Here is a 27776-nt window from a genome sequence, read left to right on the forward strand (position 1 = left end):
ATTTTGTCTCATGGGATGTTGGCGAACATACTTCAAGCAGAGGTTTCTGAAGTGCTTGCACATTTCCACTTAGACTCGTGTGTCTCCACCACTGCTAAGAGGGCGTGCTCAGGCTGACCTGCTGGCTACTCACTCGGCAGAGCCAACGTGCCACAGCCATCCCAGCCAAGGTTACTGTGGATCAGCCAATGGCAAACAATCCCCATACATGCGAATGAGCCCTGGCACCATCAGCAGAGCTGCCTAGCCAACTCACAGCCGACTGCAGATGAGTGCAGCACAGAGCAGCCGAGCCTAACCCAGAGCAGCCGATTCATGAGCTCAATCAAGATTCAGCCAACTATGGCCACAGGCCAAGTCTGGCCCGCCATCTGTTTTTGTATGACTTATGAAAAAAACTCACAGACCATTCGACTTCGTGGTTGAAAAAAATCAAAAGAATAATATTTCTTAACATATAAAAATTCCATTTTAGTGTCCATAAATAAAGTTTTATTGGAACACAGTCATGCTCCTCCATTTGCATAGCATCTAAGGCTTCTTTTGTGCTACAAGGCCAGAGTTCAGAGACTGTATGGCCTGAAATACTTAAAATATTTACTATTTGGCCATTAGAAAAAAAAAAATTGTAAATCCCTGAGCTAAATAAACGTTTATTGCTGTGTGCCACTGAAGGTCACTGGTGGTTTGTTTCGCAGCATCGCTGTAGCAGAAGTTTACTGACACATCTTCTCATCTGAGCAGCCATTTCTTTCCCCATTTCCCCCACAGAAAGTACTGGTGGAACAGCAAAAGCCCGAGGTCAGAACAAAGCCAGCTTCCTCCTCCACCTTCCCACCATGGGCAAGGACCCGATGGCCTGGATTGATGGCGGGATGATGGCCAGCATATCACAGAATGTTAAATTCTTCAGTGGGTTCCTGTCTAGGGAGCAGACAACACCAGCTGCTCTGCCGCAGTGACCTGTGAGGATCCAGAATCCCTTCATCCTGCCAACAGCACCACAAAGCTTACGAACAAGGGTTTCCATCTCTTACCAGCTGCATACTCAGAGGTCAACTTGCATAGGGGCAGAGGCGTGGAGAGGAAACCTGAAAGATGAAAGGAAACTTTTAGCTCAACCTAGATAATTACCTTGGAACTAAGTTTACCAGATTGGGCTAAAATTTAATTCCCACTCTGGGGTCCAGTGGTGGAAATCTGAAGGAACTATTCCACCAGCTAATATAAAAAAAAAAAAGTTACATTTTCTCATCATCTCTGAGTGTACTGTGAGTGAATTTTGCAAATCTGATAAGAATTTTTGTAAAATGAATAAACAGATGACTAAATAAATGAATGAATGGGAAACACCTCATCACCCTGCCATGTACTCTTCCCACCGCCCGCCGGCATTTCTAGCCAGTGAAGGCATCAATCCAGAAACAACTCATTCCTCATCTCGAAATGCCTTCCAACTTCTAGGAGCAAGCAGCAACTTCTAGGTCTAGCTCCCTCCTTCAGATATGCCTAAACATTTGCCTCCTTCCTCTGGTCCCTTGGCTCAGGAATTTTGTAGGTGGTCTCAAAGCCTTGAATAAATTTACATGCAACAGGCTGGCATCCTCTATGTTAGAGGAGTTTGGGTCTTTCAGTAGACTCTAGCCTTAAACTCTTACCAAAAATCTTTTGAGATTATAATGAGGCAATGTTTTCCCCAAGAGGAGAAAAGGTCAGATTCCCACATCTGCAGTTTGACCTTTGCGCATGTTGTCATTTCACCCACCACAGGAAACCTTTCTAGGCTGAGTTAAAATGTGTAACTTCTCAACAGTGTGGCTGGTAGCAATCCCACCCAGCTGTGTGGAACAGGAAGTGAAAGGGCAATTAATATGCTGTTAAAACTTCAGGGGGGCTGCACTGAAGCTGGCCAGATAGCAAGGCTGACTCATCATGTCAAAACTCAACACAGTACTGTCTACTCACTTCTGCTGACTCACTTGTCAGCCCTAAGTTATGTGTACCCAGGCAGAGCTGCCAGGTCTCACATCCGCCTTTCCAGAGTGTTACCCTTCTGCACCAGCCATGACCATTTACTCTCCGGAGAAGCATCTATGATCAGCCATAGATGATTTTAAATGTGTGAAGAACTGTTTCATGGCGGGAGATTATCAGCCTCTTTCTTACATTGTTTTACATGAAAACAGCATGAACAGCAACACAACTGACGCTGGAGAAGAACCACTGTACTTTCAAGCTGGAAAAGAGCCTTAGAGATCAAGCGAGATCTCGTAAGAAACATGTAGATCTTTCCCATGAGAGTGGGAGGGAGGCTAGCACGTTGGCTAAGAGCCTTGAGTCAGGAGACCTGAATTCACATAGCCTCAGACACAGGTAGTTGAATTATAAGCAGTAGGTTAATACAGCTGTTAAGTAACTTTAAGCAAATTGCTCAGACTCTCTGAGCTTTGGTTTCCTTATCTGTAAGACGAGAAATAATTATAGCACCCATCTCATGGGGCTACTGTGAAGAAAGGATGAAAAGAGATCAAGTATAAAAGGAACCGAGTGCTGGGCAGGCACAAAGTGCTCCATAAATTGTAGCTATTAGTAAGGCTGATGAGGCAATTCATGGAAACCTCTTTCCTGGAAACAGGATAGATTCTACATGTGTTTGGCATTAGATTAGTAAAGGGTAAAAGAATATCACTGCAAGCTGGGTATTGATGGGGGTGGGGAGGACAGAGAAGGCCCAGGGGAATGCTGGACCTTCAGTGTTTTGAAGGGCCCTGCTTTGGGGCCCAGGTGGGGAAGTATCTACCTTTCCGTCTTGGTTTTAGGTCTGCTGAAGATAGTGGTTCATTTTTTTAAAAAAAGATCCTTCTGATTATAAGTCTCTGTTTGAAGACATTGCTCAGATTTCCCCTTAAGGGCCTCATTTAAGTGTACATACAAGGCAGCATAGTCCAGATTAAAAAAAAAAAAAGCCTGGCTAGTAATGACATGCAGAAACTGATACTTACATGATACTGTTAAGTGCACTCTTTTTAAACCACTAATTCTTATTTCACAGAAAGTGGTCCTTATGTCAAAGTCCTTAAGAGGTCCAACAGCTTGTATAACCAGCAGACCTCATGGTTAGTTAGCAGCTTTCAGGACTTGAATTCCCAGTGATAAACAAAAGAATTCCGAAGGCCACAATCCATAAACTCTCCATGAAAACATATGGAACTACTTAAGAAGGTTGGCTCAGGGCTGTTGTTTTGAAAACAAGTATCCTCAGCCAGAATCTCCACTGAGTGCTATTTACTGAATGGTTGAAGAAGGGCAAGACCCCGTGGATGCTGTAGGCTGCATTTCAGCAATCTCCAACATTTTGCAGATATTGCTCTAAGCCTCCTGATGTCCTGGAAAGGATGCAAGAAGTCTGTACCTTTGTATCCATTTCACCCAAGGCATTGGGGCTAGTCATGGAGGAGCCTGCACACCTTAAATATCCTTCTATAAATCTGATTGCAAGATCTTAGGCCTCTAATACTCTCATTTACTACTCCTGGAACTTTCTGATTATAGTTCGCTCAGGAAGATTCAACTGACCACTCCATCCTTTGGACCTCAATAATAATCCATCAAAATTTATATGATAGATGATTCCAAGTCAGTCTCTTATTACTGAACTGTGTTCTTTGAGAGCAGCAACTTTTATCTGCTTTTCCATATCTCTAGGATTTGGCTTAGTAGGTGCTGGACAATTATTTGATTGTTGTATTAATAAAATCTAATTAATTAAGATTATAAGTTAATGAGTAAATTGATTGGGCCTTGGCCTTTTGAATCCGTCTAGAGCCATGACTAGAACTCAAAGTTCTAATACTTGCTCTGACTTCAACTTTACTCATATTTCACAAGGATCTCCAGTGAACTCAATAATTGCTCTTGCTGTCTGATGTCAGGTTAATGTGGCCACCAAGATGTAGATATAGGATAGGTTTTAGATCCACTGGCCATCATACTCCTAAATGTGAACATAGCCAACTTACCTGGTATTTCTATGCTGCTTAAGCATCAAGAGAGAATTTTCTAGAACTTTGTCTTGGTTCCAGAACAACACAGATTGTCTCTCTTTTTCTAACACTAATAATGAGGCTTTTTTTCTCACTATTTAAATATTATTCAAGACTTTCTGTTTGAATAAAATGGGAGAGTAACATAAATCTCACCACTAAAAAGCTAGAAATACTGAATAAAATATAACATTTAAAATGTTTTATATTCATGCTTAAGCCCTCAAGAGAGAAAAATACCCAGGCATCAGAAACCAAGAGAGAATTGAAAACAGAACAGAGTTTCAAGGTGTCAGCTCATGATGTAGCTGTGCTATGGAGGTGGAAGGGGGTGACTATTATCTACTATTATTTTTTGAGATGGAGTCTCACTCTGTCACCCAGGCTGGAGTGCAATGGCGTGATCTCGGCTCACTGCAACCTCCGCCTCCCAGGTTTAAGCAATTATCTTGCCTCAGCCCCCCAAGTAGCTGGGACTACAGGCACATGCCACCATGCTCGGCTAAATTTTTTTTTTTTTTTTTTTGTACTTTTAGTAGAGACGGGGCTTCACCATATTGACTAGTCTGGTCTCAAACTCCTGCCCTCCTGATCCACCCACCTCAGCCTCCCAAAGTGCTGGGATTACAGGTGTGATCCACTGTGCCTAGCCAGTGATTATTAATTCTGTTCACCCAAGGGCTTGGGATTTCATGCTTATGTGGAAACATGAGATAAACATTGGGCCCAAGTGGGCAGGAAATTGGAACTGAGAACTTTGCATAGAAACTAGGAGCCTTCAAATCCCATATTCTACATGAAAGGGTGGTCTGGGTAAAAACCCACTTATTCACATAGGTAAATGTAAAGGAAATTGAAAACTTAAATAAGTAGGTTAAATAGCAGATTTGATAAAGCAAGAGAATTTATAAACTGGAAAACAGATTTTAGGACATTACTCAAAAGGCACAGAGATATAAAGATCTGGAAAATATGGAAGATTAAGGGAGATGGAGATGGAATGAGTGGAACCAATGGATTTAATTACAAGAACATGAAATAGAGGAAAATAAAACGGGGCAATACTTGAAGAGAAAATGGTTGAAATGTTTTCATCAATGATGAAAACATTTGAATCTTGAAGTTCAAAAATCATAATGAATTCCAGGAAGGATAAATAAAGCTTGAATGAAACAAATCCAAAGCAAGACACAATGTAATGCAACTGCAGAGCTTCAAAGACACACCTCTCGAAATACTATAAAAGCAAAAATCATCAACCTAGAATTTTATACCCAGCTGTATTTAGTTTTCTAGGGCTGCCATAACAAAATACCTCAAACTAGGTGGCTTAAACAACAGAAGCTTATTTTTCACAGTTATGGAGCCCAGAAGTCAAAGATCAAAGTGTCAGTAGGTTTGGTTTCTCCTTGGCTTGCAGAGCCTTCTGGTTCTCCTTGCAGTGTCTTCCTGTGACCTCTTCTGTATGCAAATGTATCCCGGGTGTCTCTTCTTATAAGAACAGTGGTATTGGGTTAAGCCTCATCCTTATGACCTTATTTAACCTTAATTACCTCTTTAAAGGCCCTGTCTCCAAATACAGTCACATTGGGCATTAGAGCTTCAACATACAAATTCTGGAGGAATACAATTTAGTCCATTTCACCAGCTAAGTCTCATTCAAAACTGAAAGTAAAATAAATACATTTTCCAAATAAAAGACCAAGAAAGTTTACTGCTCATTGATAATGATGCAATCAGCCCCTCCATAATTGGCCAAACTCTATGCGATCATTTTTAAAAATTAAGATGGAACAGAGAAAAATGTTTCAATATTCTACTCCCTTTAACAACTGTCATAACCTCTTCAGAGTCTTTCAACCTCATATTTCCCTACTTCTTCAAGGAATCTCCTCCTTTTAAAATGGACACTTGAATCTCTTTTTGTTATGTCTATTTCAACTCATTTCAGTCCTCTTGTTTTGAAAATGTGTATTCGACTCTCCTTTAAAGTTTGTTGGCTTATGAGTACTGGACCACCCCAACTTCTTTGTGGATCCCAAAGCAACTCCTAGAAGAGGTAGATGTGTGAGTACAGGGAGGGAGGAACCTTGTATTCATATAGAAAAGAGAATTTATAGAATTAATTAAGTCATAAAATTAATGTCGACCTGAGTTGTGGTAGGTAGTCCTGGCCTCTAACTGTTCATCTTCTCATTTCTTCTTGCATAAAGATCTTAAATAAATGACGAAAAGCCATATTTTAAAATTTTGAATCTGTAAGTTATCTAAAACACAGATCCTTATAGAAATAAATATTAAGGATATATTGAAAAATGAAGAAAACATTAACCAAAAGTAAAGAAGTGGAATGCAAAATGCAAGGTGATCACACTAATTTGAAAACACATGGGTAGATTTGAGCAGGCATTGACAGTATAAAATAATAAAAACAATAACAATGATATTAGTTACAATGATAATAATATTATCAGTCAGCATCCAGTCATGAAACAGGAACCTAAGTCTTTTTGACAGAGGGAATTTAATGACTTACGTGGGTCATGGAAGCGCAGAGAAGTCAAACATGGAAAAGAGTGACAACCTAGACACTAAAATCAGCAGGCTGCTGCTACTCTTCCTGGGCTGCAGAAACAAGGCCCAGAAGCCAGGCCACTGGGCAAGCACTAAAACTATGAAGTAAGTGACCCCCAGTGGGAGCTGGAGTCATGGAGGAGACACAGCCACCACCAGAGATGCTAGAAGAAGAAGCATCCAAACTTCCACCAACGTCTTTCACTGACTAACCTCACCCAGACAGCAGAGGACAAGGCAGCCTGGAAATGTGGTTGGCTGTAATACAGAATAGAATGAGAGAAAGGCAGGAAATGTATCTGAAAGCAAAGGCAGCTGATTAGCACAACAATCATTACCAAGTTAGGGTTTCAAAAAAAGGACACAATTAAATAGATAATAAAAGACGTAAGATAGAAAGGGGGTAATCAAGCAAATAAAAAATTAGTAAGACTTTTAAAAATTTGAGCCGCACAAATTAAGAAGCTTGATTTAATTCAGAGCTGCTCACGGTTGTGCCAGACTCCCTGGAATGCCAAGAATCAGTTACAGATGTGCTGTGAGATATTAATCCCCTTGGCCCTCAGGGCAGTCTGGCAGGGCCTGGCTGCCCGGAGCCTCCAGGCTGTTAGAAGCCTTATCCAAGGTTCCTTGCGGGGAGGATGGAGCAGAGCAAGGTTTGACAGGGAGCCCCAGAGTTCCTGGAGATGCTGAATGCAATGAGCAAAATGAAGCCCTCACTGCTCTGCCAGATGCACTGTGCATGGCCAAGGTGCTCTACTACCTGGAGATCTACTTCAGCAGGCACTGCAGGGCAAACCCCTGCTCTCCGAGTCCAAAGGGCTCAAGGAGCTCCAGGGGAATGGGTGCTCCAGGTGACTGAGGAGCAAGAAATGCAACCCAAACTGCAGCATGGGGTGGAGAGACAGGGAAAGGGGACTCCTGGTAAGTGCTAATCCAGGCAGTTGTCCCAAATACCTGTCTTCATATGTATATTAAATACTGTTCTGTTATCCATTGCTGTGTAATAAGCTACCTCAAAACACAGTGGCTTAAAACAACAATCATTTCATTATCTCTATCTTCTGAGTCAGGACATTGGGCAGGACTTGACTGAGCAGCTCTTTTGCTCTATTTGAGGTACATATACTTGGTATTATTCAGCTGGTGGCTGGGCTGGGCTGGAGGAATCGAGACAGCTTTTCTCACATAACTGCTATTGAGGAAATGTATTTTCTTTCTGGGTCCACAAGGGGGCATAGTTTTAAGGGCAAGAACTTTCCAGCGCCATGCCCCCCTCCCATGCCTCTTCATCTGGGAGATTTAACGGTTTCCGCTTTAATTTTCATGGGCGTGGGAAAAAAATTAAAAGTCAATCAGTCCAGTGGAAGTTTAAAGGAATTCCTTTTATTGGCCTGGGGACTTGGAGAGGGAGGGAATTCCTCCCAGGTTAAAAGTCCCCTTCTTCCACATCCCTTTGGATTCCATACTCAGGTCCCCTTCCACACTTTTCGTGGAAGGCTTTTTCTCTCATTTTTTTCTCTCTCCTTTTTCTCTTTCTCTGCCTAAATAAATCACTTTCTGCAAAAACTTTTTGGGGTCTGGTATTTACTTTACAAGCATACCACACCCAGTGTGGTCCCCTCTCCCATTATTGGGTGAGTGAGAGACCAAGAGCCTGGAAAAAACATCCTCTGCTCCCCTGCACCGCAAAACCCAGGAACATTAGTGGTGAGCCAGCCAGGAGTGGGGTACAGCCAGGAGAAGACTTCAAATTGTAAGTAAAACCAGCCCCATTCTGTCTGTCTTTTTAAGAACATCAGAGCAGCGCCCACCTGCGGGGGCATGGCCCAGCCCATGTTTAAGAGGCAAGGGCCAGCCAGAATTAAAGGTGCAGTCTTCTCCTTTCTGCTCCTTCTCTATCCTCCAGCTGTTATCTCTGGGCCAAAAACCCGATGGAGCCTGTGGGGCTGAGCAGGTGAGCACTCCCCTGGGGCCTTTCGTTTCTTGCCAACCTGGGAAACCATGGCTCAGCCCTGGGGGTGGGCCCAGGCATGTGCCCGTGGCCGCTGTTGCTGGCACTGCAGGCTGGAGAAAAACAGCAGGGAGAGGGTGAGGTATAGCCCAAACATGCAGCACTGTGGCCTGTAGGACAGCCCAGCAAGACTCTCTGGCATTCCCTAGTTGGAGACAGGGGCCTAGGGTGCGCACATGGTCCCAGCATCATGGCAGAACAGGACGCCTCAAGGGGCAGGGCAAGCCTTCCCCTCCAGCACACAGCAGTGTAAAAAGGCTCCCCTGGGGCGTTCGCCTGCCAGCACTGGGTCCTTGTGTGGGAGGTGGCTGGAGAGGCAGAGACTTGGGGAGTGGCCCAAGCGTGTACATGGTTCTGGCAGGGTCAACATGGTGGACCGAAAGCTGTGGGGGCAGGGCACCATTCCCGGAACTCACAGCCAGTCTGGCAGCTTGTGTGACCCACACCCGGCTTTTAAAATCACAGCAGCAAGCAGTTTTTTCCTCTTGGCGCACCAGCTGAAGGAAGAAAATGGCTGCCGCCTGGCTTTCAAGCAGCCACACTGCCCAGGGTACAGCAGTCTCATTCAGATAAGGCTTAAGAAAGCTTTCTGCCTTGCTTTAGCAGAAGTGGCCAAATGGTGAAGGGGTTAAGGTGTAGGGCTGGCAGCTGCAAGGTTACTGGCCCAAATCCTTAGTGGAGTCAGGCTTGAATTGGGGAAATTCAGAAGTTGAAGGCTATGGGACTTTGAGTTTTCTGTATAATTTGTCTTGCTTAGGATTGGCTCTCTCTCTACGACGAAACTTTTCCATCTAGAAGATCATAGTTAAACCGGTTCCAGGGCCCAGATAGTTAATGGCAGGCCTCACAATCCCAAGGGCATTTTCCTACTATGGAAAATGGGTTGAGGGAGGAGGCCAGGGTCCTGAGGGTGGTGTTCTGTCCTCAGCCATGTGGCCTGCTTTCTTTAAACTGTGTGCTCTAATGGCCTCTCCCTAAAAGTTTACCCTTCTAGGCCAGTTTTATAATGTGGCCTGTGTAAATTGGACTTTTGCTGGGGAATATTGGTACCCATCTCCTAAGCCTCACTGGCCTCATTGGTATGAACCACTCAACCCAGCAGCCCTACATGCCTCTATAGTGGTCACTGGAATCCAGTACATGGGAGGCCCCCCCAAAAAAACAATCACACATCTTGGGCACATGGAAACTTTGAGGTACTGACTGGAGGATGCTCCAGTTTCCAGTCCCCTACCTGAGGAACGCCTCAGGTCGAGCGGCTATAATTAAATAACCAGGGATACTGGCATTCCTTGTGTTTGATTTCAGATGGGTGCCAATCTTCCCAAGATCAAGTCCCCATTAAAATGTATCCTGGAGAACTGGGACCAATTGAACACACAATCTTTGAAGAAGTAGTGCTCATTTTCCTCTGCCAAACAGCGTGGCCAAATTGCCCCCTGCCGAACGGAAAAACCTGGCCTCCAAAGAGAAGTATAGATTATGACACTATTCTACAATTAGACCTGTATTGTAAAAGTGAGGGTAAATGGTTTGCGGTCCCCTATTTGCAACTTTTCTTTTCCCTAAGGAATAAGCCCCAGCTCTGTCAGGCCTGTACCCCATACCCCACTCAGCCCTCCCCAGGACTGCCTCCATATGTGGGACTCCCTGTGGCAACTACCTCCACCAATGCCAACCAGGGCTCCTCAGCCCCTGTACCCCAACAGGAGCCAGGAAGGGCCGAAATGGCCAGGGCATCTCAGACTACCAGGATGCCCCAACTCTGCCCCCTACAGGCAGTGGGAGGAGAAGTTGGCCTGACCAAAATAACTCTCAAATTCCAATTATCCTTTTCATAGTGGGAAGGGAACCTGTCTTTTTCTAGGAAAATGCTGCCACTTTGTAAACCAGTTGTGTTGTTTTAAACATAGTTAAAGAACACAGGAGTCAATCAAACACAGGGCTAAAGACCTTCAAAAAACACCATTGTGAAGCTTGTTTAACAACTGACTGTCCTGGCTCTATTCTCTCCTAGGCTCGTTTAAAACCATTCTATATTTGTTGGCCTCTGGGCCTCTCATCTCTAACCACCTTGTCACATTTTTTTCTTCTAGAACCATAAGGTCACAAATAATCCTGCCGCTGAAACCCCGAATGTCCTTGGCTCATCAGCTCTATCATGGGCCTCAGGATCAATCTGTACCCCTAAAAGGCTCCCATCTGGAGAAAACCTCAACTGCAGGGCCCCTTCTACACCCCATTTCAGCAGGAAATAGTTAAAGAGCGATCGATGCCCATGTTCCAACAGAAGTTGAACTTTCCTGTTCAGGAGGGGGAATGAGGGAATGTGTTCTTTTTCTGGGTCCACAAGGGTCGTAGTTTTAAGGGCAAGAACTTCCCAGTGCCATGCTCCCTCCCATGCCTCTCCATCTGAGATATTTAACAGTTTCTGCTTTAATTTTCACAGGCATGGGAAAAAATCAAAAGTCAGTCACTCCAGTGGAAGTTTAAAGGAATTCCTTTCATTGGCCAGGGGACTTGGAGAGGGAGGGAATTCCTCCCAGGTTAAAAGTCCCCTTCTTCCACATCCCTTTGGATTCCATACTTGGGTCCCCTTCCACACTCTTCGTTGAAGGCTTTTTCTCTCTCTTCTTTCTCTGCCTAAATAAATCACTTTCTGCAAAAACTTTTTGGAGTTCAGTATTTACGAGTGTACCACACCTGGCATGGTCCCCTCTCCCATTCTTGGGTGAGTGAGAGATCAAGAGCCTGGAAAAATGTCCTCTCAGGGGAGCTAAGCTCTCCCCTACACCCTAAAACCCAGGAACACTACCTTGACAGGGTGGCTGGATGGCTGGACTAACCAGGGCTCCTCTACCTCTGCAAGTAAAGTCAAGTCTTCTCTACAAGATCTCTCCGGCAAGGTAGTCAGATTCTTATACAGCAACTTAGACACCAAGAAGCCAAGGCAGAAGCTTCCAAGTCCTTTTAAAGAACAGGACTGGAAATAGCACTCTTCCCTATTCAATTGGTCAAAGAAGTCACAGGGCAGACTAGATTCAAGAAAACGGAAAATAGACCTCACCTCTAAATGGGAGAAATATCAAAGAATTCGCAGTTTTCTTTAATCCATCATTGAAGTTTTTGTCTGTTTGTGACTAATATACACTTGAATGGCCTGCAAGCTAGAGATAACTGTTCTAACAGTTGATTTTCACAGTAAAACTTCACTAGAATTTCAAAATACTTGGTATGCAATATTTTATTTAGATTTGAAATTTATTTGTCCTATGTATAAGTCAGGGTTCAGTCAGAAGGAGAACTTCTAGGGGATAAGATAGCCAGACATCCAAATATACAGCTAGATAGAAAAAAAGATAGATAGATGATTAATAGATGATAAAGATAGATAGATAGGTGATTGATTGATAGACAGATAGATAGATAGGCAAGGATTTGACCTTTTGCAACTGTGGGAGATGATGAAACAGTTTCTTTTTCTTTTTTTTTTTTCTTTTGAGATAGAGTTTCATTCTTGTTGCTCAGGCTGGAGCGCAATGATGCAATCTCAGCTCACTGCAACCTCTGCCTCCCAGGTTCAAGCGATTCTCCTGCCTCAGCCTCCCAAGTAGCTGGGACTATAGGCACCTGCCACCACGCCCAACTAATTTTTTTATTTTTAGTAGAGATGGGGTTCTTAACCCCATCAAAACTGGCAAGCATGGCCATAAGCCAAAAAAAAAAAAAAAAAAAGAGATGGGGTTTCGCCATGTTATCCAGGCTGGTCTCAAACTCCTGACCTCATGTGATCCACCTGCTTTGGCCTCTCGAAGTGCTGAGGTTACAGGTGTGAGCCATGGTGCCCGGCCATGGTGAAACAGTTTCTCCTAAGCTATTATTTTTGCATCTAATGCTGGATTTGAAACCCAAGATCAGGCAAGGTACATACAAATAGGAGAGATTAAGGTTAAGATGTAACCTACAAGGATGGCCTGGAACTAGTGTCAGTTCTTGCTGCCTCTAGTCTTGATGAAGTGAATGTCCTGCAGGAGATGCTAATGCCCTTTGTCCCAGAGCTAAACACATAAACACACACCTGGCTTAGGAACTGGAGAAGCCAAAGGAAGATTCACGAGAAGGTGCAGCAGTTCCAGGCCCAGATGCTACCCTAAGCAAATGAGATGAGCCAACAGATAAAGCAACATGTGTGACCCTTAAAATGCACCTACTTCAACCTTCCCAGCATACAAAACAGAATGGCTTCTGCTTCACTTCTACCTTCCAAACCTCATGCGAAAATGTCTCCTGAAGCCCATCCTTACTGAAAACAAATAGAGAAAGGGCTTCTGGGAGACACAGTCCAACTAGCCAAGTGGACACGTTGCAGAGCTACCATGCCCTACCACAAGAAATTTCAAATCGCATTTTTTAGTGAAATTAAGGAAGAGCTTTAGGTACTTTCAATATAATATCAATGGTTTGAATTGTTTTTAAAATGTTTAAAAAATATTTTGGTAATTTATTTGGGCAAATGTTTTCATTGGGTTTTCAACACCAAGAATTTAAAGGGGTCATTATTAAAACATCTTAATCAAGAAGATTTACATATAGCCATTTCAAACATGAAATCTGACTAAAATAGTTATGTTCATGAAAGCAAACTCAAATTTCTCAGGTAAAATTCTGAAAACGTTTTATTTAGGCTTATAAAAATTTAACAACATCTTATCTAATACTTTGTATTTTTTCTTATAATTATATAAAATTTTAAAAGGTATAATAAATATTTTAGTAAGCCCTGTAAGACATTTTCAAATCAACTCCAACTTATGCTGCTGCGCTGTACAAATATTAGAATTTATATATATGCCGTGGCATTAAAAGGATTGGAACCACTTATATAAATTGACATATATAGATTTCTGTACCTAACTAAAAAAGAATATATGTTCTGTTTAAGTGTACATTGTACATTTGCAGAAACTGAACACATTTTAGGCCACAAAACACATCTCAACATATAGCAAAGAATTGATATCCTATATACCAAGTCTTCAACCATAATGCTAAAGTTATAAATCAATGATCTTTTAAAAAGCAAAAAAAGCTCCATAAATTTGGGTATTTAAAACATGCTTTTTCTCTAGGCAAGATCTTGAATTCAACTTCCAGTTTCAAGCTATTAGCCAAAGAAAAAGACTGAATACATTTATGGCAAGAAGTTTTGAAAATGCTTTTAGGTAAACTATTAATCAAACAAGAAATAAATGATAACAGACATTAAAAAATATTTAGTACTGAGTTATAACTAAAACTCTATTTGTGAAAATGTGTGAGGTGCAGCTATAGTTTCAGTTAAAGGAAAATGTATTGTCTTAAATACATGCATTTGACATAAAGGGGTTGAAAATTAATGAGCAAAACATATAACCCAAGAAATTAGAAGGAAAAAAAAAACTGTCCGCTAAGGGCAAGTTGAATAGAGGAAAGAAAATGATAAAGATATGATTGAAAATTAATGAACTAAAGACAAAAACTATCACAATCCTAAAGTTGTTTCTTTGAAATTTGACAAACTTTTAGCAAGATTAATGAAAGAGTAAGAATAAAAGGTTCTGTGAACAACTACTCAGGAGGCTGAGGCAGGAGAATCACTTGAACCCAGGAGGTGGAGTTTGCAGTAGCAGAAATCGTGCCACTGCATTCCAGCCTGGGCGATGGAGTTGATTAAAAAAAAACAAAAAAAAAAGGTGCTGTGAATGAAAGAAGACATAGTGAAAAATGTGGTTGATATTTAACAATCACAAAATAATGCTTTGAACAACTATGTTACAAATTAATTAGAAAATAAGTAAAACAGGCAATTTCTTCAAAACAAATGTACAACCAAAACTGACTCAAAAAAGAAATAGAAAATCTGAATAAACTGTTGAACAACCAAATGAACTACATCAATAATTAAAATCTACCCCTTAAAAAACACTAGCCCAGAAGTTTTTTAGGATTGTTCTACCATATGCTCAAGGAATAGATAATCCAAAATCTTTCAGAGAATAGAAAGGAAAAACAAACAAACAAACACATATCTTTCATGAGGCAGACATAACTTGATTCTAATAAACAGACACAAAACTGAAAGGCCAATCACATTTCCAAGCAAAGACAAAAAACTTTAAATAAAATATTAGTAAATGGATTCCAGCACTGTATTTAATTATATTAATATGTATTTATTAATATATTTAAAATGATTAATAATACACAATTATAGTATATTATTATTTTAAAATCAAAATTTTATATCAAGAGAAAAATATATAGACATTTCAATACATGCAGAACAAATATTTTGTAGAATTCAATAATCTTTTCATGATTACACTGATAGCTAACAAAAAAAGGGGAATTTTCTTAAACTGATAGAGGTTATCAACCAAAACTGCACAGCAAATATTATATTCCATGATGAAATTCAGAAATACTCCTGTTTAAGTTCTGAACAAAGGAAGAATACCCATTTAATCACTTCTAGTTAATTTTGTTCTAGAGGATAATAAATAGCACAATAAGACAAGGCATAAAAGGAGTAAAGGATTGAGAAGAAAGAAACAGGACTGTAATTATTCATAGATGATGTGAGTTCAGCAAGGCTGATAGATTAAAATATCAACGTGCATATTTAAATAGCATTCCTATACATCAGCTACAAACAACTAAGAAAACATAATTTTAAAACAGATTCCATTTACAATAGCAACAACAAAAAACAAATGCAAATAAGGACCTAGGAATACTCTAATGATAGAATGATAGATATACAAGACTTCACGAAGAAAAATTATAAAAATATATTGTAAGACTAAAAGTGAAATAAATGAAGATATATGTTTATTTGTGAATTAGAAAGTTTAAAATCATAAAGATCTCAGTTATCATCAAGTTAATCTATAAATTTAATGTAATTCCAATCAACAAGATTTTTAACAGAACTTGACAAGTTAATTCTAATGTGTATGGAAGAGTAAAGAGTCAAGAATAGACAAGAAGCATTTTTGAAAGACACAGAGTCTCAAAAATAGACAGGTAGACAGGAACAAATGGAAAGACATCTTCTGGTCTTGAATAATGCAACTCAATATTATAAACATGTCAGCTCTCCCTAAATTAATATACTTAAGACTATCTCAATGAAAATACCAACAAGCTTCTTAATGAAGTTGGACAAGTTAATATTATAGTTCATATGGAAAAACAAACATGTAACAATAGCCAGGACACACTCAAAAGAAAAATCAATTTGGAGAATGAGTCATATATCAGTCATTAAAACATACTACAAATTCTCTATAATTAAAAGTGTGGTGCTAGTACAACAATAGACAAATAGACCAGTGGGATAGAACAGAAAGCTTAGAATTAGACACAAGTTCATCTGGAAATGTAATATGTGATAAAGGTAGATCTCAAATGACTGGTACAAAGATGGACTTTTTATTTTATCTTATTTTGAGACAGAATCTTACTCTGTCGCCCAGGCTGGAGTGGACTGGCACAATATCAGCTCACTGCAACCTCTGCCTCCCAGGTACAAGTGATTCTCACAGCTCCATCTCCTGAATAGCTGGTATTACAGGCCGGCACCATGACACCCAGCTAATTTTTGTATTTTTAGTAGAGATAGGGTTTCACCGTGTTGCCCAGGCTGGTCTTGAACTCCTGGACTCAATCAATCCTTAAATCTTGGCCTCCCAAAATGCTGAGATTACAGGTGCCACTGTGCCTGGCCTCAAAGATGGACTTTAAAAAAAATGGTGCTCAAACAATTGGACATCCACTGGGGAAAAAAAGATGAAATTAGATCTGTAACTTACACTATAAACAAAAATGTGCTCCAAGAGGATTAAAAACTGAAATAGAAGAAAAGAGAAAGGAACCCATAAAAGTCCTAGAAAAAAGTATGGGGGGATTCCTTTTCAATTTTGGCATGAGAAAGGCTTTCTAACTATAACTCAAAATCTAGAAGCAATAAAATTTAAAAATAATTAAAAATTTGACTGCACAAACGTTTTTAAAATTACATATCAAGAATAAGTACAGTCAAAAGACAACAGACAAACTGGGAGAAAATATATCAAAGTGTTATGAGACAAAGGACAAAAACCCCATAGAAGATGGTAAAATACATGAACAGAAAATTTTTTAAAAGGCCAAAACATTCAAATTCACTCATAATTAACTAACATCAAAACAATAATATTGTGATACCATGTTGTGTTTCTTATATCAGAAAAAATTAAAAAGCATGAGTATACATTCTGTCAGGGGGCTACAAGGAAATAGATACTTTCACACAATGCAAACTGAGAGAAGCTTTCTGGAGGGAATTTTGGCAATACCTAACAAAACTACATATGCACTTACCTTTTGGGCCTGCAATCTCACTTCTAGGAATCTACCCTGCAGATATACCCCCAATCATACCCATGCGTGCACACTCACACACACACACACACATCCAATGTGGCATTGTTTGTAATTGCAAACAAATTGGAAGCAACCAAAATTATTATACAAAGGACAGTGGTTGGATAAATGAAACTACCTTCATACAATGGAGCACTATGCAGCAGTAAAAAGAATATGCAAAATGTGATTTCCCATATACACTGTTAATGTTTTTACAAAAAAAAGCAAAATACAAGAGTATCTATAGGGCCTACCTTTGTGTATAAAAGGAGTGTAAGAAAATATACACATATCTGCTCATTTGCACAAATGCAAAAGAAACACAGGGAAGATAAACCAGAAGTCAATGAGATTGGTTACCTAGAGGAGTTAAGTGAGAAGAGGGTGGAAAGAATAAGAGAACAGGACAAGGCTGAATGGGAAGCAATGCTTCTTGGAGAATACTTTTTTTCAGTTCTGATTCTTAGAACCATGGTAATGGTTCACAAACACAAAAATTATTTAAAATCAACCAGGGTGTGATGGGAACCTCAAATGGAAGACAAACAGTGACAAATGAACCTAACCATATCACAAATAACTAACATAATCAAAGTGAAGAGAGTGGTGAAGAAAGAACTAATCTAAATATCTTTGGAAAAGAGTATTCTGCATGAATACTGTAAGGCTAACGACAAAAACAATTGTACCCAAATTCGGTATTCTAGGTTAATGTAGGTTAATTATTCCAAAACTAGTCTGTGTATATAATAGGATCAAAACTTAAGTAAATATAATGAGCTAGTTTCTCACTATCAGCAAAAGAAGTTACAAATAAGAAGACAAAGGCTAGAATGAAGCCAGTGGTGTTGGGTTGGAATCAGAGGTATAAATGTATGTTTTTAATATGTATACTTATGGATAGATGTAGAAATAAATATGGATGTATATATATCCTACTTCTGTTGACTGAGAAGGACTAGAGACAATAACGATATGAACAGGAGGCAGAGAAACACTGGGTAGAAGAGGGTGGGGTCCCTGGTGAAGCCCCGCCTCAAGCCTGGACCTTCAGCCCAAAGTGAGAACATGTATTCCTGTTTTCCCTCTTGAATGCTACCTTTTCCAAAACCACTCTGGCCTGCCCCATACCCTATCATGTACCCATAAAAACCCCAGGCTCCAACAGCAGTGGAGCAGCAGCGAAGGAAAGAAAAGCAGCAGCTTGATGTTGATGAGAGAAGCAGCTTGATTCTTGATGGTGGGACCTCAGAAAAGAGTTAGGCTCAAGATGACTGAATTTCAGAGAAAGACCACCTTCCCACTCCATCCCCTTTCCAACTCTCCATCAGACCGAGAGCCACTTTCAGCAGCAACAAAATCTCCTGTATTTACCACCCTCAATTCGTTCATGCGACCTGATTCTCACTGGTTGCCGAACAAAAGCTCAGGATACAGAGGGCTGTCACACTGAGCTGTTAAACACTTAAGCCATCAGCAGATGGCAAAGCTAAAAGAGTACAACTGTAACACACCTTCTGGGGCTCCACAGGTCACTGGTACCCCCCGCAGACACTGCCACAGGGCCACACGGAGTTCTGTTCCTGCCAGTGCCCAGAAGCACTTGTGCTAGCCCCTGCACCCACTCACCTCCGTGTTCCCCCTCCCATGAGGGATTAAGAGCTATGGGCTCAGTAAACAAGCTACCCGCTTCACCAATCCTGTGAAGGGGTCAGGGAAGATTTCCTATTTCAATAACATCCTACAGCAATAGCATATCTGGTGACCAGACCTTGGCTGTAAATACCATTCCTGAATAAGAGAAATCAAGGTTACAGAATTATCCCCAGAGAAATAGTGATTCCAGGGCTAGGGCAAGGGAAATAAAAAGACAGTCCAGGAACAACTTGTGTTGCCAAGTGAGAATGTGCCCAAAAAAATCTGGAGACATGTTCAAAAGGCAGAGAAGCAACATGAAGGATGCCCCAAAACCAGAGCTAGTTAAATTTGAGCAACAAAATAAGTTATAATAGTATCAAATGATGATCCATGAGTTCATGCTAATATAAATAATTAATTAAATAAATAAGTAAATGATGGAGAAGGGACAACTTCTTACAATGGATTACCAATGAATAAATTTAGAACACAGTAGGGAAAATAGAAAAGAACCATTAGGCAAACAGCGCAGTAATAAATGTTGCAGGCAAAAACAATCAATGGCTGCTCAAATTAGTGTGCAAAAGTATGGCAAGAAATGGAATATTGGTATAGTCTTCAAATATCTCCCCAGAAGATATTCAGTCATTGTCAAGGGCAAAATAGTGGTTCCATAGTTGAGAAGCCTGGCAGAAATCTGAGTGATATAGGCTAACATCACCAGTACTTAGGCATAGCGACATCATATGCCCACTGATGTGCTGTGCTAAGATGGGCACATCACTTCAGTGACATTCTTGCCAAAATGGCACAACATCAATGTAATAAAAAAACCACCATTCCAAATTAAGGGATATTTATAAATAACTGACTAGTTCTCTTTAAGTGTGTTGGCCATAAAATTAAAAAGAAAGAAAGAAAAGACTCAAGATAGGTCACAAATTGGACAAGACTAAGGGGACAACACAACCAAATGCAATGCAGGAGCCTGGACTGGATCCTGGACAAGAAAAACATTTTAATAGGAAATCTGGTGAAACTGGAAAAAGATTCATAGATAAGGTGACAGTTTTATATCAGTGTTAATTTCCTGGTTTTCATACTCTTACTGTGGTAACGTAAAAATGTTAACACTGGGGAAGCTGTTGAAGGGTATGCAGGAACTCTGATTTTTGCAACTTTCCTGTGAGTCTAAAGTTATTTCTAAAGAGAAAAGTTTTAAAAAATAGATTTGGAAAAAAGTAAAACAATGAAAAGAAATTTCTCTTTCCACAAAGCCTGCCTTTCAAGACTATTACCTCACTAGAGAGGTCAAGAAAGTGAACTCTGATTCAGAGTCTATCAGTTTTCTTTTTTGTTTGTGGTTATTCTCATTTTCTCTTTCCCAGTACATACAGTCTCGTGGCACAGATTTGAAAATGAACAACTGCAAGGAAACATGACTTATATGAAGCGAAGTGAAAGCCACTGCTTTAATACATGCAAAAATTCCCTATTTACAAAATAAGTAATCATCTGAATATTAATGTATTTTTATGACACTTTTCCAGGGTGAAAATGCCATCAGTTTCAAAAGTCAAAAATCAGCATGCAGCGTGATATTAAAAATGGAAAAATGTAGTGACAGAAGTGAAAATTGGAGGGTCAGAAAAGGCATCAAAAATGTAGCCAGTGGCTACATGACAAGCAGTAAATGGCATTTTTGGTCAGAAGGACCACTCTCTCATTTCCATTAAGCTAGCAATATTTTTAAAATGTTAAAAGTATTTTGTAATTTTTTTCATGTTTCTAAAAATACATCCATTTACCTTGGTTTTTTAAAATCACATTTGTCAACATAATGAGCAGAAGACTATTCCTATTGTTGTTTATGCATAGCTTTGTACCCTGCAGACAAACATAAAAACACCACACCTATGTTCTTTCCTATCTGTAACATCCCACAACTCATTGTCAGTTTTACCTACCTCTGCCCAGTGTCTAAGTCTTATTTCCCTATAACCATATAAGCTCATTGGAGGCAAACATCATATCTGGTCCATGATGGTATCATGCACCAACACCATATACACATTAAATGTTAAAAAAGTAAAATGATGATGGCTTACTGGTGCTCAAACCCCTTACAGGAGGGAGAGCATGCAGAAGAGCAGGTGCAAGAGCTGGTTTGAGTGCTTTTGGGCTCTGGCCCCATAGTATCGTCTAGGGATGGGTGTCTGCAACTCCTGAAACCCCAGTGAGAATGTGTTACAGTGTACTCTTTTAGCTTTGCTGTCCATGGACAGCTTGAGTGTTAAACAGCTCAGTGAACCCTCTGCCTTTAGGGCCAGTGTGACCACTGTCTTTATCCTTAGCTCTTGTTCGGCATCCAGGAAAAATCAGGTCACACGTGGACTTGAAGGATGGTGAATGTGAGAGTTTTATTGATTGGTAGAGGTGGCTCTAAGCAGGATGGATGGGGAGCTGGAAAGGGGATGGAATGGGAAGATGATCTTCCCCTGGAGTTTGGCCATCCAGCGGCTGATCTCATCTCCAATTATCCCCAGCTGAACTACTCTCAACATTCAGATGCTCCTTTTCTTCTCCACTTCTCTGTTGTTCTTCTGCTCTTCTGTTTGTCTGCTCATGGAGCCTGGGGTTTGGGGTTTATATGGGTACAGGATGGGGAGTGTGGTGGGCCAAAAGGCAACTTTTGGGTGCAAAAACAGGAATGCCTGTTCCCATTTAGGGCCATGGGTTTCCTGGCTTGAGGGTGCAGCCTTTGCTAGGGAACAACCCTCTTCAACCCAGTATTTCACTGACTCCTGTCCATATCATTAGGGCCATTGAGCAGACCAAGGATGTGTCTTCTGGGGGCAGTGGCACTGCTGCATTGTTTCTCAGATTCTGAGTATGGCCCATAATCATTCCACTGACCCAGGGATATATCAGCTACATGGAGGCTTGAAAGTTTCTCCTGTTTGAAGGATGGCATATAGTGTTTTGGCCAGCTTAAGGGTGGGTTCATCCTAGATGAGACAATCAGACTGTTCCTTCAGCTGGAGGTAAGGAAGCAGGAGTTGGTTTACCTGTAGTGCAGGAGTCACAGCTGATCTTGGGCCCAGGCTCTGCACAGATGAGGTTGTGGGGTTCAGTGATCTATGGGCTTGGTAGAATGAAGATGGAGTCCCAGTGCTTCTGAGGCACAGTGGCTGGTGGCTCCCAGAGGAAGGTGCACTCCAGAGGTGACTCTGGTCTCAAGATGGCACCATGCTGCAACAGCCTGGGTCACAAGGAGGGGGCAGAGGGTGGAGAGTGCACATCTTGTATTGCTAATTTAGTATAACACAGCTGCATGAAATCCCCACGGTTCTCCCAATTGGGCTCATGGCTTGAAAGGATTTTGGAATTCTCTTGTTATAAGGACTGCAGGTATTGGAAGTAGCAATGGAAGCTGGCAGGGGTCTTCTACTTAGATTTTTGCCAGAACAGGAAGTGTCTCCTGACTTCAGACATATCCAATCTGGGTGGGGGAGACAGAGCTTCAGAGGCTGGGTACCTGCATGCTGCCCTCCTGGACTTCCATTTACCACAGGTGCATCTCCACTCCTTTGCTGCCTTCCAATGTGCTCCTTTACACACTCCAGCCAAATCTTAGCTGTGTATTCATTGCCTTGGTCTTTTCTTGGAAGGGGAATGAACACAAGGCACCTCTAACATTATGCTGAGGTAACTCCCCAAACTTTTAAACAAGAGCTAACACCAATTCATCTCAAAAACTATTTCAAAAAAATAGAGGTGGGGAGTGGAATTCTTCCAAACCTAATCTGAGGCCAGAATTATTCTCACACCAAAACCAGAAAAGAACACAACAAAAAAAGAAAACTGCAGGCCAATATCCTTGACGAACATAGATGCAAAAATCCACAATAAAATACCAGCAAAAAAAAAATTCAATAGCACATCAAAAGAATTATATGCCTTGATCAAGTGGGGTTTATTCCAAGGATGCAAGGATGGTTCAACATATGCAAATCAATATACATCATACATCACATCAACAGAATGAAGAATAAAAAATGATCATACTACTTACAGCAATCTATTTATTCAATTCCTATCAAAATACCTTTAACATTCTTCACTGGAGTACAAAAAAAAAAAAAAAATCCTAAAATGTGCATGGAACTACAAAAGAACTCAACTAGTGAAAGTAATCCTGAGGGAAAAAAATGAAGGTGGAAGCATCGCATTATCTGACTTCAAAATACACTAAAAAGCTACAGTAACCAAAATAACAGGGTACTGGCATAAAAACAGACACATAGGCCAATGGCACAGAATAGACAGCCCAGAAATAAATTCACATATTTACAGTCAATTGATTTTCCATAAAGGCACTGAAAACATACACTGAAGAAAAAACACCCTCTTCGTAAATGGTGCTGGGAAAATTGGATATTCATGACCAGAAGAATAAAACTAGACCCCTATCTCTCATCATATATAAAATCAACACAAAATTTATTAGAGATGTAAAAGTAAGGCCAAAACCTATGAAACAACTCAAAGAAAACACAGGAGAACCACTTTAGAACATTGGTCTGGGCACAGATTGAATGGGTAAGGCCTCAAAAGCACAGGCAACAGAAGCAAAAATAGACAAATGGGGTTATATCAAATTATAAAGCTTCTACACAACAGAGAAAACAATCAACAGAGTGAAGAGACAATCTGCAGAACAGGAGAAAACAGTTCCAAAGTATTTATCCAACAAGGGATTAAGATCCAGAATACACAAAGAACTCAAACAGCTTTACAGCAAAAAACCATATAACCCAATTTTAAAATGGGCATATAATCTGAATAGACATTTCTTAAAGGAAGACATACAAATGGCCAACAAGTGTGTGAAAAATGCTCAACATTGCTAACCATCAGGAAAATTCAACTCAAAACTACAGTGAGATACCATCTCACCCTAGTTAGAATGGCTATTATAAAAAGACAAAAAATAACAAACGCTGGTGAAGATGTGGAGAAAAGGGAACTCTTAGACCCTGTTGGTGGAAATGTAAATTAGTACAGCCATTATGGGAAACAGTATGGAGATTCTTAAAAAAAAAAAACAACTAAAAATAGAACTACCATATGATCCAGTAATCCCACTAGTGGGTATATATCCAAAGGAAAAGAAATCAGTATGTTGAAGAGATATCTGCATTCCCATGTTTACCGCAGCACTATTCACACTAGACAAAATATGGAATCACCCTAAGTGTCCATCAACAGATGAATGGATAAAGAAAAAGTGGTATATGTACACAATGAAATACTAATCAGCCATAAAAAAGAACAAAATCTTGTCATTCGCAGCAACATGGATGAGCTGGGTGGACATTATGTTAAGTGAAATAAGCCAGGCACAGAAAGAAAAATACCACATGTTCTTACTCATTTGTGAGAGCTGAAAAAGTTGATCTTATATAAATAGAGAGTAGAATAGTAGTTACTAGAGGCTGGGAAGGGTAGGGGGAGGTAGGGAAGAGGACGAGGTTGGTTAACAGATACAAAATTACAGCTAAATGGGAGGAAGAAGTTTTAATGTTCTATTAGCACTGTAGGATGACTATAGTTAACGTTAATTTAACGTATATTTTCAAGTAGCTACAAGAGAGGTTTTTGAATGTTCCCAACACAAAGAAGCTGTAAATGTTGGAAGCAATGGATATGCTAACTACCTGATTTGATTATAACACATGTATACATAAATTGGAATATCACATTGCACCCCATAAAGATGTACAGTTATTAGGTATTAATTAAATTTTTTAAAAACCACTAGTGGCCTTGATTTATCAATCGTACTTATATAATGAAGCTTCCATAACTGGGTTGCCAAACAGGAGGAGGTACCTGGGGAGTGGTGGTCCCAGAGAGGGCACGGAAGTTCACGCCCCTACCCACTACTCCCACCTGTGCATCTTTTCCTTCTGACTGTTCCTGAGTTATATCATCTTATAATCAATGGCTAATAATAGGTAAAGCACTTTCCTCATTCTGTGAGCTGTTTTAACAAGTGATCAAACCAGGGAAGAGGGCTGTGGGACCCTCCAGTTTATAATCAAGTCTGACATAAGTAATAAGTAACATGGGAAACTACCACTAGTGACTGGCATCTGAAGCCAGGGACAGTCTTGTGGAGCTGAGGCCTTAACATGTGGGGTCTGTGCCAACTCCAGTTAGCACAGAATTGAACTGAATTGTAGGATATCCAGCTGGTGTCAGAGAATTGCTTTGTGTGGGAGAAACCCACACATTTTGGTGACCAGAAGTGTTTTGTGCTGAGTGTGAGGAAAACAGTTAATCTTTTTCCATACAAGAGGGTAGGCAGCATGTAGAGTAGGAAGAGGACCCACCACCAGAGCCTGACACCAACTCACAGAGGAAGAGGTTCTCTAACTCAGTTAAAGCACTTATATACAAGGAAATCTACAAGGATTGGAGAGTTAAGGACTGAAGACACATGAACCCAGGCTTTCCAATACAATCAAATTTATTTCTAAAGCATCTGGTATCTCACTAAGAAAGTGAAGGCTTTAAGTTTATGGATAAAATAAGTAAAGAAAGATTTGGAAACATAATGGAGGCCATAACAAAAATAGAAAGTTAAACTTTCAGCAGTGATGAATACTTTCTCTTCAAGAGGCATACAAATCTCAGAAGTTAAGCCATGAAAAGTATAGAAGTTTCAGCTATCCAACCAGTGTGGTGGGGTTTTAGATGTATGGTAGTTTACTTTACAACAACAATCAAGGTCAGAATAGATATTAATTAGGTCCCTGCTCCATTTTTGGTTCATGGTTGATGCAGGGATTTCCTGCCACACAGCAGTTCATGCTGAGCCAAGTGATACATGTTTTCACTTAATATCAGCTATGATAAAAGAAAAAAGTTTGTGAGTAAAATAGATATTCAGATAAACAGAAATAAAATACCTTCGTACCAAAACCTACCAGCAGAGAGAAAAACAAAACCCAGGAAGTACCAGGAAAGGAAAGCAAGTCTAAGGCCGATTCTCAGCTTTAAGTTCTGCAGGCCTTCCTAAAAGACAACCTATTTTTTTTTCACCTTTCATGTATTCACACTACTCAGAAACCCTTGATTCTCCTATTTTAAGGATTAAAAAAATTAATTACAGGTATTCTAACAATAATCTTGAGAAATGACATCTTCCGTTAATAGAAAAAAAAGACTTTGTATAAGACTTATACTATGACATATTTCCCTATTACCTCCTTGAAAAACAAATAAAATAGTGATATATGTGACTACAGAAATGATATCAGTAATGGTAAGTCAGGAGGTTTAAACAAGGTTCTGTATCATAAAATTTGAATCAACAGGAACCCAATTATTGAGAAATATTTTGGAAAGATGAGGGTCTATGTTGAAAAGAAGAGAATAAGAACTAAAAGATAAAAATAAGATACTAAGGATCTTTATAAAAACAAATATATCACGACTATATGCCTTTTATAATAGTGATAATAGATACAGCTGTCACATTGCTTTTATTTCCTAGTCTTCCCTTAGCTTTGCTAAGTTGCTAGCACCAAAGCAGGACCCCTGATGCAAAGGCAGCCAATCCATGAGCTTGTAGCAATCAGTGACCTGGGATCTGACTAGAACAGATGAGCTGGGCCAATAAAAGTCCTCCTTTAGGAATCTGAACCACAAGACTCTAGGGAATTTCCAACAAGCAACAGAGCAAAAGCCAAATGGACAAATCAAGAGATACTATGCTGTAGGGAGATGTAGAGTCCCTATTATGGTCTGTATTAGTCCATTCTCACATTGCTATAGAGAAATACCTGAGACTGGGTAACTTATAAAGAAAAGCTGTTTAATTAGCTCATGGTTCTGTAGGCTATACAGGAGTCACGGAGGCATCAGCTTCTGGGGAGGTCTGAGGGAACTTCTACTCATGGCAGAAGACAAAAGGAAAGCAAGGTACTTCACATGGCTGGAGCAGGAGGAAGAGAAAGCGGGGAGGTGCCACATACTTTAAAACAACCAGATCTCAATGATAACTCACTCACTATAACAAGAACAGCACCAAGGGAATGGTGATAAATCATTCATGAAGGACCATCCCCATGATCCAATCACCTCCCACCAGGCTCCTCCTCCAACACCAAGGATTACAATTGAACCTGAGATTTGGGTGGGGACACAGATCCAAACCATATGATGGTCCACATGCAAACTAGAGTTATGAGGAAGCCAGTCAATAGACAAAAGAGAACAAAGGCCACATATGTAAGGAAGATTTTGCCTGTGTGGTCAAAGAGAGAGCAAGAAGGAGGAAGGAGAGGAGGAGAAAGAGGGGAGGCAAGTGTGGACTTGATTCATGACAGCTTCCTTAAGACCCAACTATAACTGTATTTCTGTCGTTGGGGTTCTCTGAAATCCCTCTGAAACCTAACATCTCGGTTTCTTAAAACTAAAAGAACCCTAAGCAAAACAATGCATCCTAAGATCAGTGTACTTCTAACCAATCTTCTACACTTTCTTTATCCACAAGAAATGGTACGTAGAATAAAGACCTCTGATTAATCAAGATATTAATTTGCTGTGAAGAAATTTGGTTCCACTGTTATTTACATAATCTTGGGCAAGTCATTTATCTCCCAAGCCTTACTTTTCTCATCTATATACATCTATATACATTGTAGGCTTATTGTGGAAATAACAATATTGTGTATGGAGCACCTGGCCCCTGGGCACTTAGAACTTGGTAGTTGTCATCATTCATTAAAATAAAACTTAAGACTTGTACAAAGCAGTTCCACTGTCTTTATATAATTTGATACACTCAATAGCCCAGGTGAGGTAGGCAGGACAAATGTTGCTATCTCCATTTTTCAGATGGCTCAGTGCTGTAACTTCTCCAAACCATAGAGCTGGCGAGTGGAAGAATGTGGACTTGAACATAGGGCTTATGATTGTGATCAGATAACCTCCCATTCCAATAACTTGAGAAAGTGCACTCATGGATTAGGAAAAAATTGCAACCA

At 40.2% G+C, this 27776-nt stretch overlaps 1 long non-coding RNA gene across 1 annotated transcript in view; it reads right to left on the reverse strand.

The window, feature by feature from the left end:
• Positions 1-207: 207 nt before the first annotated feature.
• Positions 208-27776, reverse strand: part of LOC105731340 (uncharacterized) — a 56669-nt gene continuing 29100 nt past the window's right edge. The window contains exons 2-3 of the long non-coding RNA XR_001110693.2: positions 12710-12781; positions 208-1091 (exon numbers count right to left, since the gene is read on the reverse strand). This is a non-coding gene — a long non-coding RNA (uncharacterized LOC105731340). The remainder of the gene's footprint in view (positions 1092-12709; positions 12782-27776) is intronic.

This window comes from Aotus nancymaae, unplaced genomic scaffold, assembly GCF_030222135.1.
Source record: "Aotus nancymaae isolate 86718 unplaced genomic scaffold, 86718_ANA_hifiasm-v0.15.2.pri h1tg000033l, whole genome shotgun sequence".
Classification (NCBI taxonomy): domain Eukaryota; kingdom Metazoa; phylum Chordata; class Mammalia; order Primates; family Aotidae; genus Aotus; species Aotus nancymaae.